The sequence below is a fragment of the Manis javanica genome, chromosome X (genome assembly GCF_040802235.1).
Source record: "Manis javanica isolate MJ-LG chromosome X, MJ_LKY, whole genome shotgun sequence".
Classification (NCBI taxonomy): Eukaryota; Metazoa; Chordata; class Mammalia; order Pholidota; family Manidae; genus Manis; species Manis javanica.
In genome coordinates, this window is record NC_133174.1 from 51,568,832 (window position 1) to 51,587,762 (window position 18,931).

The 18,931-nt window shown below is 39.8% G+C and overlaps 1 protein-coding gene across 7 annotated transcripts in view; it reads right to left on the bottom strand.

Annotated features, from left to right (window-relative positions):
* The window catches only part of AMER1 (APC membrane recruitment protein 1), a 176,748-nt gene that overhangs the window by 129,045 nt on the left and 28,772 nt on the right, over positions 1-18,931 (bottom strand). For 6 of the 7 annotated variants that reach the window (XR_012127297.1, XR_012127296.1, XR_012127300.1 and 3 more), the window contains one exon: positions 18,682-18,870. The exons of the other annotated variant lie outside the window; for it this stretch is intronic. The gene's annotated coding sequence lies outside the window, so the exon portion shown is untranslated. The remainder of the gene's footprint in view (positions 1-18,681; positions 18,871-18,931) is intronic. 7 annotated transcript variants of the gene reach the window in all.

Sequence of the window (18,931 nt, forward strand, 5' to 3'; positions counted from 1 at the left end):
CTTCATAATGGTCGACAAGGCCTTATCCTATCACCCCCACACCAACATGACCTCTGTGATGTCATCTCCTATTAGAGTGTCCCTAACTCACTCCACTGGGTATACATTATCTACTCTCACTGCAGGGCTCTTGTGCCTCTCACAAATGTGATCTGCTCAGTGAATCCTCTCTTGACCACTGTTTTAAATTGCAACCTCCTGTTTATTCCCCCGTACATTTTTTTTTGAGAGGGCATCTCTCATATTTATTGATCAAATGGTTGTTAACAACAATAAAATTCTGTATAGGGGACTCAATGCACAATCATTAATCAACACCAAGGCTTATTCACAACAGTCTCCAATCTTCTGAAGCATAACAAACAAGTTCTTACATGGTGAGCAAGTTCTTGCATAGTGAATAAGTTCTTACATGGTGAACAGTGAAAGGGCAGTCATATTACAGAAACTTTTGGTTTTGCTCACACATCATGAACTATAAACAATCAAGTCAGATATGATTATTCATTTGATTTTTATACTTGATTTATGTGTGAATCCCACATTTCTCCCTTATTCTTTTTTTTAATAAAATGCTGAAGTGGTAGGTAGATGCAAGATAAAGGCAGAAAACATAATTTAGTGCTGTAAGAGGGCAAATGTAGATGATCAGGTCTGTGCCTATAGACTAAGTATTAATCCAAGTGAGACAAGGGCAACAAAACATCCACAGATGCAGAAGATTTCTCACAAAATGGGGGGGGGGGGTGAGGTTCTAAGACTCACCTCTGTTGATCCCCAATTTCTCACCTGATGGCCCCCCTGCAACTGTGCCTGTCTTGGTTGTTTCCTCCCTTGATGAATCTTACCCGTCTCTGGCTAACCAGTCATCTTCCGGGGCCATACAGGGAAATGTAAAGTTGGTAAATGAGAGAGAAGCAATATTGTTTGTAAAGGTTAGCTTTTTACTTCTTTGAAGATTTATGCCCTGTGGCTTCTATGCCCAGCATTTGTATTGAGGTATCTGTACCACTTGGAAGAATTATGCTACTTGGTAATTTTCGATATGAGGCACGAATTCTACTAAAGGGTTGTAATTAGGAAGGAAGAAGAAAAGCTACAGAAGTAGCAGACGGAAGAAAACATGGGAAGATTGATTATTTCTTTGACATAACTTCTTGTAGACTAACATAACCATGTATAGGTTTTAACAAACTACTAATTAAATTGTGTACACACATTAACAGAATAGGAATACAGATACATAACAAAAGCAGACCTACAATTACCAGCCATATCCAGTGAAACCAAGAAAACCAGTGACATACCATCGGCATTTGTGAAAACTTATCAATAATATGATGGATATTGTCTAAATGAATTTGAATAGTTTGAGAAAAACCAGACAAACTAAAACAACACATTCCTGGGAACTGTTCACATCCCATACGTTCTTTTTTTTTTTTTTTTGGTATCATTATGCATTATTTTAGATATTCTGGTAAGTGGGGAAATACCTCATTGTGGTTTTAATTAGTAATTCTCTAAAGGCCAACAATGCTTAACATCTTCTAATGTGTTTATTTACATTCTGTATATCCCCTATTGTGAAATGGCTCTTCATATTTTTTATTTATTTATTTTTTTGAGAGGGCATCTCTCATATTTATTGATCATATGGTTGTTAACAACAATAAAATTCTGTATAGGGGACTCAATGCACAATCATTAATCAACTCCAAGATTAATTCTCAACAGTCTCCAATCTTCTGAAGCATAATGAATAAGTTCTTACATGGTGAACAAGTTCTTACATAGTGAGTAAGTTCTTATATGGTGAACAGTACAAGGGCAGTCATCACAGAAACTTTCGTTTTTGATCACACGTCATGAACTATAAACAATCAGGTCAAATATGATTATTCGTTTGATTTTTATACTTGATTTATCTGTGAATCCCACATTTCTCCCTTACTATTATTATATTTTTTTAATAAAATGCTGAAGTGGTAGATAGATGCAAGATAAAGGTAGAAAACAGAGTTTAGTGCTCTAAGAGGGCAAATGTACATGATCAGGTGTATGCCTACAGAGTAAGTATTAATCCAAGCTAGACAAGGGCAACAAAACATCCACGGATGCAGAAGATTTCTCTCAGAACGGGGGGGGGGGTGTGAGGTTCTAAGCCTCACCTCTGTTGATCCTCAATTTCTCACCTGATGGGCCCCTGCAACTGTGCCTGTCTTAGGTTGTTCCTCCCTTGAGGAATCTTACCCATCTCTGGCTAACCAGTCATCTTCTGGGGCCATACAGGGAAATGTAAAGTTGGTAAGTGAGAGAGAAGCAATATGCTTTGAAAAGGTTAGCTTTTGACTTCTTTTCAGATTTATGCCCTGTGGCTTCTATGCCCAGCATTTTTCTTGAGGTATCTTTACCACTTGGAAGAATAGATACGCGGTAATTTTGATATGAGGCAAGAATTCTACTTAAGGGTTGTAATTAGGAAGAAGAAGAAAAGCTATAGAAATAGCAGACGGAAGAAAACATGGGAAGATTGATTATTTCTTTGACATATCTTCTTGTAGTGTAACATAAGCATGTATAGGTTTTAAACTACTAATTAAATTGCGTGCACACACTAACATAATAGGAATACAGCTACATAACCAAAGCAGACCTACAATTACCAGCCATATCTAGTGAAACCAAGAAAACCAGTTAGGCACCCTAGGCATTTGTGAAAACTTACCAATGATATGATGGATATTGTCTAACTGAATTTGAATAGTTTGAGAAAAATCAGACAAATTAAAACAACACATTTCTGGGAACTGTTCACATCCTGTATGTTCTTTTAACAGTAGATAGACTGTAGTCACAAGATTCTGGAGCACTGCAACTTGCACTTCTCCTAATTCGTGGTTGAGTTCCAACAGTATAGATCCAGTCAAATTTGTTGTTTTACTGTATGCACAGGCCAGCTTAGATATCTCCTTCTTCATTCCAATGGCAAGTCCAGGAACCAGTGTGATGAATGCAGCAACAATTGCAACAGCACCAGGATCTTTGTTGAAGTTTTTTGATGATCATCTTCTGGAATGACTCTTCCAGAGAATGTTGATGTTGGAAGTTCTTCTTCATATCGTATCTTCATTCATTTTCTGGGTAGCCAAATTAGGCTTTGATCCTCTGTATAAACACAAACAAACCCTTTGCCCACCCTTTGATATGCCCTTTATACCATTGTGAAGAACTTATTGGAGATCACGACAAAGGAACTGCTTTATTATTTTTAAGAGAAAGGAATATTATCAGAAAAATGTACTTCCATAGCTGATCACCTGACACCCATTAAATGATCAAAATTAAGGATATTTAAAGCATGCATTAATCGGTGATTTGCAGTTGGTTTTATCCTATCAGGGAGTAATCCCCTTTCGTTCTTTTTTTTCTTTTTTTGTTATCATTAATCTACAATTACATGAAGAATATTATGTTTACTAGACTCTCTCCTATACCAGGTCCCCCCCACAAACCCCTTTACAGTCACTGTCCATCAGCATAGCAAAATGTTGTAGAATCACTACTTGTCTTTTCTGTGTTGTACAGCCCTCCCCTTTCTCCCACCCCCCATTATGCATGCTAATCATAATACCCCCTTTCTTCTCCCCCCCCCGCTTATCCGTCTCTAACCACCCATCCTCCCGAGTCCCATTCCCTTTGGTACCTGTTATTCCATTCTTGGGTTCTGTGATTTGGCTGCTGTTTTGTTCCTTCAGTTTTTCCTTTGTTCTTATACTCCACAGATGAGTGAAATCATTTGGGATTTCTCTTGCTCCGCTTGGCTTATGTCACTGAGCATAATACCCTCTAGCTCCATCCATGTTGTTGCAAATGGTAGGATTTTTTTTCTTCTTATGGCTGAATAATATTCCATTTTGTATATGTACCACATCTTCTTTATCCATTCATTTACTGATGGACACTTAGGTTGCTTCCAATTCTTGTCTATTGTAAATAGTGCTGCAATAAACATAGGGGTGCATCTGTCTTTTTCAAACTTGAGTGCTGCATACTTAGGGTAAATTCCTAGGAGTGGAATTCCTGGGTCAAATGGTACGTCTGTTTTCAGCATTTTGAGGAACCTCCATACTGCTTTCCACAATGGTTGAACTAATTTACATTCCGACCAGCATTGTAGGAGAGTTCCCCTTTCTCCACAGCCTCGCCAACATTTGTTGTTGTTTGTCTTTTGGATGGCAGCCATCCTTACTGGTGTGAGGTGATACCTCATTGTGGTTTTAATTTTCATTTCTCTGATAATTAGTGTTGTGGGGCATATTTTCCTGTGTCTGTTCCCATCTGTATTTCTTTTTTGGAGAACTGTCTGCTCAGCTTGTCTGCCCATTTTTTAATTGGATTATTTGTTTTTTCTTTGTTGAGGTGGGTGAGCTCTTTATATATTCTGGATGTCAAGCCTTTATTGGATCTGTCATTTACAAATACATTCTCCCATACTGTAGGGCACCTTTTTGTTCCATTGGTGGTGTCTTTTGCTCTACAGAAGCTTTTCAGCTTCATTTAGCCCACTTGGTCATTTTTGCTGTTGTTTTACTTGCCCGGAGAGATATGTTCAAGAAGAGTCATTCATGATAATGTCTAAGAGATTTTTGCCTATGTTTTTTTCTGAGAGTTTTATGGTTTCGTGACTTACATTCAGGTCTTTGATCCATTTTGAATTTACTTTTGTGTATGGGGTTAGATAATGGTCCAATTTCATTCTCCTACATGTAGCTGTCCAGTTTTGCCAGCACCATCTGTTGAAGAGACTGTCATTTTGCCATTGTGTGTCCATGGCTCCTTTATCAAATATTAATTGACCATATATATTTGGTTTAATTTATGGAGTGTCTATTCTGTTCCACTGGTCTGTGGCTCTGTTCTTGTGCCACTACCAAATTGTCTTGATTACTATGGCTTTGTAGTAGAGCTTGAAGTTGGGTAGTGAGATCCCCCCTATTTTATTCTTCTTTCTCAGGATTGCTTTGGCTATTCGGGGTCCTTGGTGTTTCCATATGAATTTTTGAACTATTTGTTCCAGTTCATTGAAGAATGTTGCTGGCAATTTGACAGGGATTGCATCAAATCTGTATATTGCCTTGGGTAGGATGGCCATTTTGATGATATTAATTCTTCTTAGCCATGGGCATGGAATGAGTTTCCATTTGTTAGTGTCTGCTTTAATTTCTCTTAAGAGTGACTTGTAGTTTTCAGGGTATAGGTCTTTCACTTCTTTGGTTAGGTTTATACCTAGGAATTTTATTCTTTCTGATGCAATTGTGAATGGAGTTGTTTTCCTGATTTCTCTTTCTATTGGTTAATTGTTAGTGTATAGGAAAGCCACAGATTTCCGTGTGTTAATTTTGTATCCTGCAAGTTTGCTGTATTCCGATATCAGTTCTAGTAGTTTTGGAGTGGAGTCTTTAGGGTTTTTTATGTACAATATCATGTCATCTGCAAATAGTGACAGTTTAACTTCTTCTTTACGAATCTGCATTCGTTGTATTTCTTCATTTTGTCTGACTGCCGTGGCTAGGACCTCCAGTACTTTGTTGAATGACAGCGGGGAGAGTGGGCATCCATGTCTTGTTCCTGATCTCAGAGGAAAAGCTTTCAGCTTCTCACTGTTCAGTATGACGTTAGCTGTGGGTTTATAATATATGGCCCTTATTATGTTGACATACTTGCCCTCTATACCCATTTTGCTGAGAGTTTTTATCATGAGTGGATGTTGAATTTTGTCAAATGCATTTTCAGCATCTATGGAGATGATCATGTGGTTTTTGTCTTTCTTTTTGTTGATGTGGTGGATGATGTTGATGGATTTTCGAATGTTGTACCATCCTTGCATCCCTGGGATGAATCCCACCTGGTCATGCTGTATGATCCTTTTGATATATTTTTGAATTCAGTTTGCTAATATTTTATTGACTATTTTTGCATCTAGGTTCATCAGGGATATTGCTCTGTAATTTTCTTATTTGGTGGGAACTTTTCCTGATTTTGGTATTAGGTTTATGTTGGCTTCATAGAATGGGTTTGAGAGTATTCCCTCCTCATCTATTTTTTGGAAAACTTGAAGGATAATGGGTAGTATATCTTCTCTGTGTGTCTGATAAAATTCCGAGGTAAATCCTTCTGGCCCGGTGGTTTTGTCCTTGGGTAGTTTTTTGATTACCGCTTCAATTTCTTTGCACATAATTGGTTTGCTTAACTTTTGTGTTTCTTCCTTGGTCAGTCTTGAACGTTGTATTTTTCTAGGAAATTGTCCATTTCTTCTAGGTTTTCCAGCTTGTTGGCATATTGGTTTTCATAGTAGTCTTTAATAATTCTTTGTATTTCTGTGGAGTCTGTTGTGATTTTACCATTCTCATTTCTGATTCTGTTGATGTGTGTTGATTCTCTTATTCTCTTAATAAGTTTGGCTAGAGGCTTATCTATTTTGTTTATTTTCTCAAAGAACCAGCTCTTTGTTTCATTGATTTTTGCTATTGTTTTATTTTTCTCAATTTTGTTTATTTCTTCTCTGATCTTTGTTATGTCCCTCCTTCTGCTGACTTTGGCCTCATTTGTTCTTCTTTTTCCAGTTTCACTAATAGTGATCTTTGACTATTCTTTTGGGATTGTTCTTCCTTCTTCAAGTGTGCCTGCATAGCTATATACTTTCCACTTAAGACTGCATTCGCTGTGACCCATAGATGTTTGGGCTTTGTGTTGTTGTTGTCATTTGTTTCCATATATTCCTTGATCTCCATTTTATTTTGTTCATTTATCCATTGACTATTTAGGAGGAGCATGTGGTTAAGCGTCCATGTGTTTGTGAGCCTTTTTGTTTTCTTTGTAGAATTTATTTCTAGTTTTATACCTTTGTGGTCTGAAAAGGTGGTTGGTAGAATTTCAATCTTTTGGAATTTACTGAGTCTCTTTTTGTGAGCTAGTATGTGGTCTATTCTGGAGAATGTTCCATGTGCACTTGAGAAGAATGTATATCCTGTTGCTTTTGGATGTAGAGTTCTATAGATATCTATTATGTCAATCTGTTCTACTGTATGGTTCAGTGCCTCCATGTCCTTACTTATTTTCTGCCCAGTGGATCTCTCCTTTGTGGTGAGTGGTGTGTTGAAGTCTCCTAAAATGAATGCATTGCATTCTATTTCCCTCTTTAGTTCTGTTAGTATTTGTTTCACATATGCTTGTGCTCATGTGTTGGGTGCATATATATTTAGAATGGTTATATCTTCTTGTTGGACTTAGCCCTTTATCTTTATGTAATGTCCTTCTTTATCTCTTGTTACTTTCTTTGTTTTGACGTCTATTTTGTCTGATATTAGTCCTGCAACCCCTGCTTTCTTCTCTGTGTTGTTTGCCTGAAATATGTTTTTCCATCTCTTGACTTTTAGTCTGTGCATGTCTTTGGGTTTGAGGTAAGTTTCCTGTAAGCAGCATATAGATGGGTCTTGCTTTTTTATCCATTCTATTACTCTGTGTCTTTTGATTGGTGCATTCAGTCCATTTACATTTAGGGTGACTCTTGAAAGATATGTACTTATTGCCATTGCAGGCTTTAGATTCATGTTTACCAAAGGTTCAAGGTTAGCCTCTTTAGTATCTTAGTGCCTAACCTAGCTCGCTTATTGACCTGTTATATACACTGTCTGGAGATTCTTTTCTTCTCTCTCTTCTTATTCCTCCTCCTCCATTCTTATATGTTGGTTGTTTTATTCTGTGATTTTTTGTGTTTCCTTTAACTGCTTTTAGTGGGTAGTTGATTTTATTTGTTTTTGCCTTTAGTTAGTGTTTAGTTGGTCTGCTTTCTTTGCTGTGATTTTATTTTCTCTGGTGACATCTGTTCAGTTTTAGGAGGGCTCCCATTTAGAACATTCCCTCTAAAATACCCTGTAGAGGTGCTTTGTGGGAGGCAAATTCCCTCAACTTTTGCTTGTTTGGGAATTGTTTAATCCCTCCATCATATTTAAATGATGATCATGCTGGATACAGTATCCTTGGTTCCAGGCCCTTCTGTTTCATTGCATTAAATATATCATGCCATTTTCTTCTGGCCTGTAGGGTTTCTGTTGAGAAGTCTGATGATAGCCTGATTGGCTTGGTTTTTCTTTATAGGTGAACTTTTTCTCTCTAGCTGCCTTTAATTCTCTTTCCTTTTCGTTGATCTTTGCCATTTTAATGATTATATGTCTTGGTGTTGTCCTCCTTGGATCCTTTCTGTTGGGAGTTCTGTGTATTTCCGTCGTCTGTTCGATTATTTCCTCCCCCAGTTTGGGGAAATTTTCAGCAATTATTTATTCAAAGACACTTTCTATCCCTTTTTCTCTCTCTTCTTCTTCTGGTATCCCTATAATACGGATATTGTTCCTTTTGGATTGGTCACACAGTTTTCTTAATATTGTTTCATTCCTGGAGATCCTTTTGTCTCTCTCTATGTCAGCTTCGATGCATTCCTGTTCTCTGGTTTCTATTCCATCAATGGCCTCTTGCATCTTATCCATTCTGCTTATAAATCCTTCCAGAGTTTGTTTCACTTCTGTAATCTCCTTCCAGGCATCTGAAATCTCCCTGAGGACTTCATCGCATTCCTCTTGCGTATATCTCTGCATCTCTGTCAGCATGTTTATGATTTTTATTTTGAATTCTTTTTCTGGAAGACTGGTTAGGTCTGTCTCCTTCTCCGGTGTTGACTCTGTGATCTTCGTCTGCCTGTAATTTTGCCTTTTCATGGTGACAGAGATAGTTTGCAGAGCTGGTACGAGTGACAGCTGGAAGAGCTTTCCTTCTTGTTGGTTTGTGGCCTTCCTTTCCTGGTAGAACAGCGACCTCTAGTGCCTTGTGCTGGGCAGCTGCGTGCAGACAGGGCTTATGATTCCTGCTTGGCTGCTATGGAGTTTTTCTGCACTGTTGCTATGGGCGTGGCTTGCCTCGGGCTGCTGCTCCGATATGATGGAGCCACATTGGAGGGGGAGTGGCTGGGAGGCTATCTCCGTGAGGGTCCTCCGTGCTCCCTGCTGCCCAGGGGTTTAGAGTGCCCAGAGATCCTCAGATTCCCTGTTGCCAGACTAAGTGTTCCCGGATGCTTCCATCCGGTTTTGGGGTCCCCGTCCCTTTAAGACATCCAAAAAGCACTCGCAAAAAGAAAAAAAAAAAATTAAATAAATATATATTTTTAAAAAGCTGCTCACTTTTCTTTGTTCCCGTACGTTGGCCTCAGGGACCCACTCACAGGCCTTGCTGTCCTGTTTCCTTACTATCCAGGATCTCCCACATGCACTGTGTCTGTGCACTTGTGTGGATGGCTGGGGCTGGGTGTTAAGCAGTCCTAGGCTCCCTCTCCCTTCTCGCTCTGACTCCTCTACTCCCGCAGGGAGCTGGGGTGTGGGGCGCTCACGTCACGCAGGGCTGGGGCTTGTATCTTACCCCCTTCGTGAGGTGCTGGGGTCTCGCAGGTGTGGATATGGCCTGGATGTTGTCCTGTGTCCTCTGGTCTCTATTCTAGGAAGAGTTGTCTTGGTTATATTTTCATAAATATATGTGGTTTTGAGAGGAGATTTCCGCTGCCCTACTCATGCCCCCATCTTGGCTCTGCCTTCATCCCATAGGTTCTTTTAATATAGATAGTCTATAGTCGCACAATTTTGTAGCACTGCAACTTGCGCTTCTCCTAATTCTTGGTTGAGTTCCAACAATATAGTTCCAGTCAAATTTGTTGTTTTACTGTATGCACAGGTCAGCTTAGATATCTCCTTCTTCATTCCAATGGCAAGTCCAGGAACCGGCAGGATGAATGCAGCTACAACTGCAACAGCAACAGCACCAGGATCTTTGTTTAACTTTTTTGATGATCATCTTCTGGAATGACTCTTCCAGAGGATGTTATGTTGGAAGTCCTTCTTCATATCATATCTTAGTTCATATTCTGGTCTGGGTAGCCAAATTAGGCTTTGATCTCTGTAAAAACACAAACAAACCCTTTGCCCACACTTTGATATGACCTTTATACCATTGTGAAGAACTATTGGAGACCACCACACAGGAACTTCTTTCTTTTAAGAGAAAGAAATATTATCAGAAAAATGTATTTCCATAGCTGATCATCCAACACCCTTTAAAAGATCAAAATTAAGGATATGCAAAGCATGCATTAATCGGTGATTTGCAGTTAATTTTATCCTATCAGGGAGTAACCCCCTTTTTATGTTATCATTAATCTACAATTACATGAAGAATGTTATGTTTACTAGGCTCTCCCCTACACCAAGTCCCCCCACTAAGTCAATGTCCATCAGCATAGCAAAATGTTGTAGAATCACTACTTGTCCTCTCTGTGTTGTACAGCCCTCCCCTTTCCCCCACCCCCCACATTATACATGCTAATCATAATACCCCCTTTCTGCTTCCCTGCCTTTATCCCTCCCTAACCTCCCATCCTCTCCAGTCTCTTTCCCTTTGGTAACTATTAGTCCATTCTTGTTCTGTGATTTTGCTGCTATTTCATTCCTTCAGTTTTTCCTTTGTTCTTATACTCCACAGATGAGTGAAATCATTTGGTATTTTTCTTTCAGTGCTTGGCTTATTTCACTGAGCATAACAGCCTTTAGCTCCATCAATGGTGTTGCAAATGGTAGGATTTGTTTTCTTCTTATGGCTGCATATTATTCCATTGTGTATATGAACCACATCTTCTTTATCCATTCATCTACTGATGGACACATAGGCTGCTTCCATTTCTTGGCTATTTTAAATAGTGCTGCGATAAACATAGGGGTGCATCTGTCTTTTTCAAACTGGAGTGCTGCGTTTTTAGGGTAAATTCCTAGAAGTGGAATTCCTGGGTCAAATGGCAAGTCTATTTTGAGCATTTTGAGGAATCTCCATACTGCTTTCCACAATGGGTGAGGTAATTTACATTCCCACCAGCAGTGTAGGAGGGCTCCCATTTCTCCACAACCTCGCCAACATTTGTTGTTGTTTGTCTTTTGGATGGTAGCCATCCTTCCTGGTGTAAGGTGATATCTCATTGTCGTTTTAATTTGCATTTCTCTGACAACTAGCAATGTGGAGCATCTTTTCATGTGTCTATTGGCCATCTGAATTTCTTTTTTGGAGAACTGTCTGTTCAATTCCTCTGCCCATTTTTTAATTGGATTCTTTGCTTTTTGTTTGTTGAGGTGCATGAGCTCTTTATATATTTTGGATGTCAAGCCTTTATCGGATCTGTCACTTATGAATATATTCTCCCATACGGTAGGGAACCTTTTTGTGCTATTGATGGTGTCCTTTGCTGTACAGAAGATTTTCAGCTTGATAGAGAATCACTTGTTCATTTTTGCTTTTGTTTACCTTGTCAGGGGAGAAATCTTCATGAAGACGTCACTAATGTTTATGTCCAAGACATTTTTGCCTATGTTTTTCTCTAGGAGTCTTATGGTTTCATGAATTACATTCAGGTCTTTGATCCATTTTGAATTTACTTTTGTGTATGGGGTAAGACAATGGTCCAGTTTCATTCTCCTACATGTAGCTGTCCAGTTTTGCCAGCACCATCTGTTGAAGAGACTGTCATTTCACCATTGTATGTCCAAGGCTCCTTTATCAAATATTAATTCACCATATATGTTTGGGTTAATGTCTGGAGTCTCTAATCTGTTCCACTGGTCTGTGGCTCTGTTCTTGTGCCAGTAACAAATTGTCTTGATTATTATGGCTTTGTAGTAGATCTTGAGGTTGGGGAGTGAGATTCTCCCCACTTTCTTCTTCTTTCTCAGGATTGCTTTGGCTATTTGGGGTATTTGGTGTTTCCATATGAATTTTTGAATTATTTGTTCCAGTTCGTTGAAGAATGTTGCTTGTAATTTGATAGGGATTGCATCGAATCTGTATATTGCTTTGGGCAGGATGGCCATTTTGATTATATTAATTCTTCCTAGCCAAGAGCATGGGATGAGTTTCCATTTGTTAGTGTCGTCTAATTTCTCTTAAGAGTGGCTTATAGTTTTCAGGGTATAGGTCTTTCACTTCTTTGGTTAGGTTTATTCCTAGGTATTTTATTCTTTTTGATGCAATTGTAAATGGAATTGTTTTCCTGATTTCCCTTTCTATTGGTTCATTGTTAGTGTATAGGAAAGCCACAGAATTCTGTGTGTTAATTTTGTATCCTGCAAGTTTGCTGTATTCCTCTATCAGTTCTAGTAGTTTTGGAGTGGAGTCTTTAGGGTTTTTATGTACAATATCATGTCATCTGCAAATAGTGACAGTTTGACTTGTTCTTTACCAATCTGGATTCCTTATATTTCTTTGTTTTGTCTAATTGCCATGGCTAGGACCTCCAGTACTATGTTAAATAACAGTGGGGAAAATGGGCATCCCTGTCTTGTTCCCAGCCTCAGAGGGAAAGCTTTCAGCTTCCCGCTGTTCAGTATGATGTTAGCTGTGGGTTTATCATATACAGCCTTTATTATGTTGAGGTACTTGCCCTCTATGCCCATTTAGCTGAGAGTTTTTATCATGAATGGGTGATGAATTTTGTCAAATACTTTCTTAGCATCTATAGAGATGATCTGTGGTTTTTGTCCTTTTTGTTGATGTGGTGGATGATGTTGATGGATTTTCGAATGTTGCACCATCCTTGCATCCCTGGGATGAATCCCAGTTGGTCATGGTGTATGATCATTTTCACATATTTTTGAATTCGGTTTGCTAATATTTTGTTGAGTATTTTTGCATCTACGTTCATCAGGGATATTGGTCTGTAGCTTTCTTTTTTGGTGGGATCTTTGCCGGGTATTAGAGTGATGTTGGCTTCATAGAATTATTTTGGGAGTATTCCTTCCTCTGCTATTTTTTGGAAAACTTTTAGGAGAATGGGTGTTACGTCTTGTCTGTATGTCTGATAAAATTCCAAGGTAAATCCGTCTGGTCCGGGGAGTTTGTTCTTGGGTAGTTTTTTTATTACCACTTCAATTTCTTTACTCATAATTGGTTTGTTTAACTTTCGAGTTTCTTCCTTGGTCGGTCTTGGAAGATTGTATTTTTCTAGGAAGTTTTCCATTTCTTCTACGTTTTCCAGCTTGTTAGCATATAGGTTTTCATAGCATTCTCTAATAATTCTTTGTATTTCTGTGGGGTCTGTCATGGTTTTTCCTTTCTCATTTCTGATTATGTTGATGTGTGTTGATTCTCTTTTTCTCTTAATAAGTCTCACTAGAGGCATATCTATTTTATTTTCTCAAAGAACCAGCTCTTGGTTTCATTGATTTTTGCTATTGTTTTATTCTCAATTTTGTTCATGTCTTCTCTGATCTTTATTATGTCCCTCCTTCTGCTGACTTTGGCCTCATTTGTTCTTCTTTTTCCAGTTTCAATAATTGTGATGTTAGACTATTCATTTGGGATTGTTCTTCCTTCTTTAAGTGTGCCTGGATTGCTATATACTTTCCTCTTAAGACTGCTTTCGCCGCATCCCACAGAAGTTGGGGCTTTGTGTTGTTGTTGTCATTTGTTTTCGTATATTCCTTGAACTCTATTTTAATTTGTTCATTGATCCATTGACTATTTAGGAGCATGTTATTAAGCCTTCATGTGTTTGTGAGCCTTTTTGCTTTCTTTGCACAATTTATTTCTATTTTTGTACCTTTTTAGTCTGAAAAGTTGTTTGGTTGAATTTCAATCTTTTGGAATTTACTGAGGCTCTTTTTGTGAGCTAGTATGTGGTCTATTCTGGGGAATGTTCCATGTGCACTTGCGAAGAATGTGTATCCTATTGGTTTTGTATGTAGATTTCTATAGATATCTATTAGGTCCATATGTTTTAGTGTGTGGTTCAGTGCCTTCGTGTCCTTACTTATTTTCAACCCAGTGGATCTATCCTTTGTGGTGAGTGGTGTGTTGAAGTCTCCTAAAATGAATGCATTGAATTCTATTTCCTCCTTTAATTCTGTTAGTATTTGTTTTACATATGCTCCTGTGTTGGGTGTATATATATTTATAATGGTTATATCCTCTTGTTGGACTGAGCCCTTTAACATTATGTAATGTCCTTCCTTATCTCTTGTTAATTTCTTTGTTTTGAATCTATTTTGTCTGATACTAGTACTGCAACCCCTGCTTTCTTCTCTCTGTTGTTTGCATGAAATATGTTTTTCCATCTCTTGACTTTTAGTCTGTTCACGTTTTTGGGTTTGAGGTGAGTTTCTTGTAAGCAGCTGTGCCATTTTATTGGTGCATTCAGTCCATTTACATTTAGGGTGACTATTGAAAGATATGTACTTATTGCCATTGCAGGCTTTAGATTCATTGTTACCAAAGGTTCAAGGTTAGCTTCTTTAGTATCTTACTGCCTAACTTCGCTTGCTTATTGAGCTGTTATATACACTGTCTGGAGATTCTTTTCTTCTCCCCCTTCTTATTCCTCCTCCTCCATTCTTTATATGTTGGTTGTTTTATTCTGTGCTCTTTCTTCTTTCCTTTAACTGCTTTTTTTGGGTAGTTGATTTTATTTTTAGCCTTTAGTTCATATTTGGTTGGTGTGCTTTCTTTGTTATGATTTTATTTTCTCTGGTGACATATGTTTAGTGTTAGGAGTGCTCCCGTCTAGAATAGTCCCTCTAAAATACCCTGTAGAGGTGGTTTGTGGGGGGCAAATTCCCTCATCTTTTGCTTGTCTGGGAATTGTTTAATCCCTCCTTCATATTTAAATGATAATCATGCTGGATACAGTATTCTTGTTTCAAGGCCTTTCATTTTCATTGCATTAAATATATCATGCCATTCTCTTCTGGCCTGTAAGGTTTCTGTTGAGAAGTCTGATGATAGGCTGGTGGGTTTTTCTTTATAGGTGACCTTTTCCTTCTCTCTAGCTCCCTTTAAAACTCTGTCCTTGTCCTTGATCTTTGCCATTTTAATTATTATGTGTCTTGGTGTTGTCCTCCTTGGGTCCTTTCCGTTGGGAGTTCTGTGTACTTCTTTGGTCTGATCGATTATTTTCTCCCCCAGTTTGGGGAAGTTTTCAGCAATTATTTATTCAAAGACACTTTCTATCCCTTTTTCTCTCTCTTCTTCTGGTACCCCTATAATGCAGATATTGTTCCTTTTGGATTGGTCACACAGTTTTCTTAATATTGTTTCATTCCTGGAGATCCTTTTATCTCTCTCTGCATCAGCTTCTATGCGTTCCTGTTCTCTGGTTTGTTTTCCATCAATGACCTCTTGCATCTCATCCATTCTGCTTATAAATGCTACCAAAGATTGTTTCACCTCTGTAATCTCCCTCCGGATGTGTGTAGTCTCCCTCTGGACTTCATCCCTTAGTTCTTGTATATTTCTCTGCATCTCCGTCAGCATGCTTATGATTTTTATTTTGAATTATTTTTCAGGAAGACTGGTTAGGTCTGTCTCCTTGTGAGGTGTTGACTCTGTGATCTTTGTGTGCCTCAAATTTTGCCTTTTCATGGTGATAGAGATAGTTTGTAGAGCTGGCACGAGTGATGGCTGGGAGAACCTCCCTTCTTGTTGGTTTGTGGCCTTCTTCTCCTGGGAGAACAGTGACCTCTAGTGGCTTGTACTAGGCAGCTGCATGCAGATGGGGCTTCTGAATCTTGCCCAGCTGCTATGGAATTTATCTCTGCTGTTGCTGTGTGGTGGCCTGCCTTGGGCTGCTTCTCTGATATGGCAGATCCGCAGCAGAGGGGAATTGACCGGGAGGGTGTTTATCTCCATGAGGGTCCTCTGAGCTGCCCTCCTATCCAGGGGGTTAGGGTTCCTGGAGTTCCCCCTTATTCCTTGCTTCTGGGGTAAGCATCCCGGGACATTTCTGTCCAGCTGTGGGGTCCTTGTCCCTTTAAGATTTCCAAAAAGCACTCACTTTTCTTTGTCCCCAGAGTGCTGGCTGCGGGGCACTCACGTCTTACTGTCCTGTTTCCCTAGTTTCCAGCACCCCACACACGCACTTTGTGTCTGCACTCTAGTGCGGATGGCTAGGGCTGGGTGTTCAGCAGTCCTGGGCTCCCTCTTCCTCCCCGCTCCAACTCCTCTCCTCCCGCTGGGAGGCTGGGGTGTGGGGCGCTCGGGTCCCGCCAGGCCACAGATTGTATCTTACCCCCTTCGCGAGGTGCTGGTTTCTCTCAGGTGTGGATGTAGTTTGGCTGTTGTCCTGTGTCTTCTGGTCTCTCTTTTAGGAAGAGTTGTCTTTGTTGTATTTTCAAAAATATATGTGGTTTTGGGAGGAGATTTCTGCTGCTCTACTCACGCTGTCATCTTGGCTCCCCTGTTTTTCCCCCCTACTTTTAAATTTTCTCCACTCTATATTTTATTTATTTATTTTCTGCCCCCTATCCCCAAAAGTAAGCCCCATGAAGGCAGGGCTTTCTTTTTTCTCTCTTGTTTATTGCTGCATCCTAAGGTACTGAATACAGAACAGGTACTCAATATTTGTTGTTGTACCTAACAGAATAGGTACTCAATATTTGTTAAACCAAATAATATCATCTCTGTTTTCAGACCTGGAGGAGAGTAGATAGCAGACAGGATCCGTGTGGCCCCTTGGACTAAGCTAGGCTGATTTCAGCTCAGTATAAGAAAGGATATCTTAGGCATTAAAATTGGCCCAGGAATCTAGGCCAGTGGAGGCAAGAATGAACAGGACAGATGGTGTAGGAGGAATTTAGGCATGTAAAGGGGAACAGGAAGGAAAGGACTGTAGCCTGATATTCTATGTTCTCCAACCCCTTATGTACAGATGAAAAACCTAAGGCTCTGAGAAATCACCCATTTCCATCAGTTGCAGACAGAGCAGGGACTCAAATTTTGGTGTCCTGAATTCTAGGACAGTGTACTCATTTTTTTCAATAAGGCAGTATTTTTTGTGGCAGGGTAAGATTTATGTCTGTTGTACCTCTATGTACCCATTCCCCATTCCACTACCTCATGAAAGTAACCAGGCCCTTGACAGATCTCTTGCAAGAGGGATTTCACAGTGTAGAAAGCAGAAGCAGACTGAAGCCACTGAATCTATCATTCTTTTATAAAATTATGAAGACCCCTCTGAGGACATATCATCATAAAGGTGGAGGAAGAGGCTTTGGAAAGCTCAGAGGGAAAGGAAAAAAAAGAGAGACCCCTACCACTCCCAGGCCAACCTGGAAAGGGTGAGAAAATGAGTCTGAGGCAGTAGGAACTCAAGCAAAGCTTAGCGCACTGCCTCAAGATTGGGGAGCAGATGTCTCTAAGGTACTCAGAGGGAGGCAGAACCTAAGGCCCCAGGGCTTTCAGCTTCCCTTTCCTCATTGCTGGTATGGAAAATGAGGGTTTCAGTGGTGATTGGAATAGATTACTGATTAGTTGTCCTTGCCCTAATTTCTGGGTACCATAAGCACCCCCTGGATTCCAGTGCCACCTTTGAGGAGGTACCCAGTGATGGTGACATGGAATTTTCTGCTTCCTTTTTAGGATGAGGATCTTGGAATAAGAATTCAGTTACTTTAAGGAAAACAAACAAGGACTGTTTCCTGCCCACTCATGTCTGTGTTTGTGGATGGCGATAGATGCCCATACTATTCCAGCTTCTTGAAGGATATAACATTATTTTTTAATCACAGAATTTGTGGCCAGGCAGAATATTCACATCCTGTTGGCTGTGGATGCTGCACAGGAGAGCCCTTGGAAAGCCTCACGAAGCACTCCATGGGCTGGGAGAACAACACAGAAAATGTGTTTGAGTATCCAGAGGGAGTAAGTGGAAAAGCAGGAGAGAAACTGCAGGAGCAGAGGAAAGCAGTCTTCAAGAGTCCATCAGACAGCAATTATTCTCCCAGAGAATGTTTTCCACTGTGGTTATTGAGTGATTTACAATTAAATAATTCTTCATAAGGTGGTGCTCCAATTGATGTCAAAGCTCTGAATGGCAGGAGGCCCATTCTCCAGGTATCTAAGTGCTCATGTCTACTGACTCACTCTGCTATTCGTCATCTTTCCTGTGCCACTTATTAGCAGGTTTAAGTGGAAGGAGGGTTGGGCCCACTTGGCTTGGAACAATTCCCAGAGATCCAAAGCTGGGGTGGGAGTGGGAGAATGGATTCTCTGCTTGGGTTCACAAGGATCTCTGACAGGGCTTGGAGCTGGGAGGTTGAGCTGGGCCCTGTGGGATAAGGAGGCAGCTAGAGGTCCCTTTTATTTATAGGGTGCTCTAACTTTGGGCCTGCTGCTAGGAGCATTGCTAGGATTCACCCCTAGAACCCTTAATGTACAGCTAGACAGCAGCTTCACTGTAAGTGTGATGAAAAAAGAGGGAGATTTGGAGTCCTAGAGTTTTGAAGATTTGGAATTATCTGGCTGTGTGAACTTTGACAATGGTCTTAACCTTTCTGAGGCTGTTTTCTCATCTGAAAATGTAGATAACAATGTTAACCTCATACAGTTAAGGTAAGGATTATACAAGGTAAAGTTAATGTGTCTACTGTGTGACTCATATCAATGATATTCATTCTGTGCTTGGAAAATTACTAGCAGTACTCTTTCTCTTCCACCGTACCTTCCACCCCCACCTGCTCACCTCCTTTCCCACTGTGACTGACACCCAATGTTCTATATTACCATGAGCAGTTATATTATTGCACAATATATGAATAATAATATTACCATTTCACTTCTCCATTTCCTCATCTGTAAAGTGGGGATGAAATCACCTGCTCTGCCCATCTGCTCAGGGTCTTTTAGAAGGTAATGGATATGGAAGGAGTTTGCAGACTGGAAAGTGTCATTTTACTCAAGTCACTTGCTCCTGATGTCCAAATCTGGCTCCCAGAAGTCATGCAGCCTAGCCAAAATCTAGGAATTATCCAGAGAGAGAACACAGTCAGTAGGGCCCAGAGCCCAGTCAGGGTGGGGG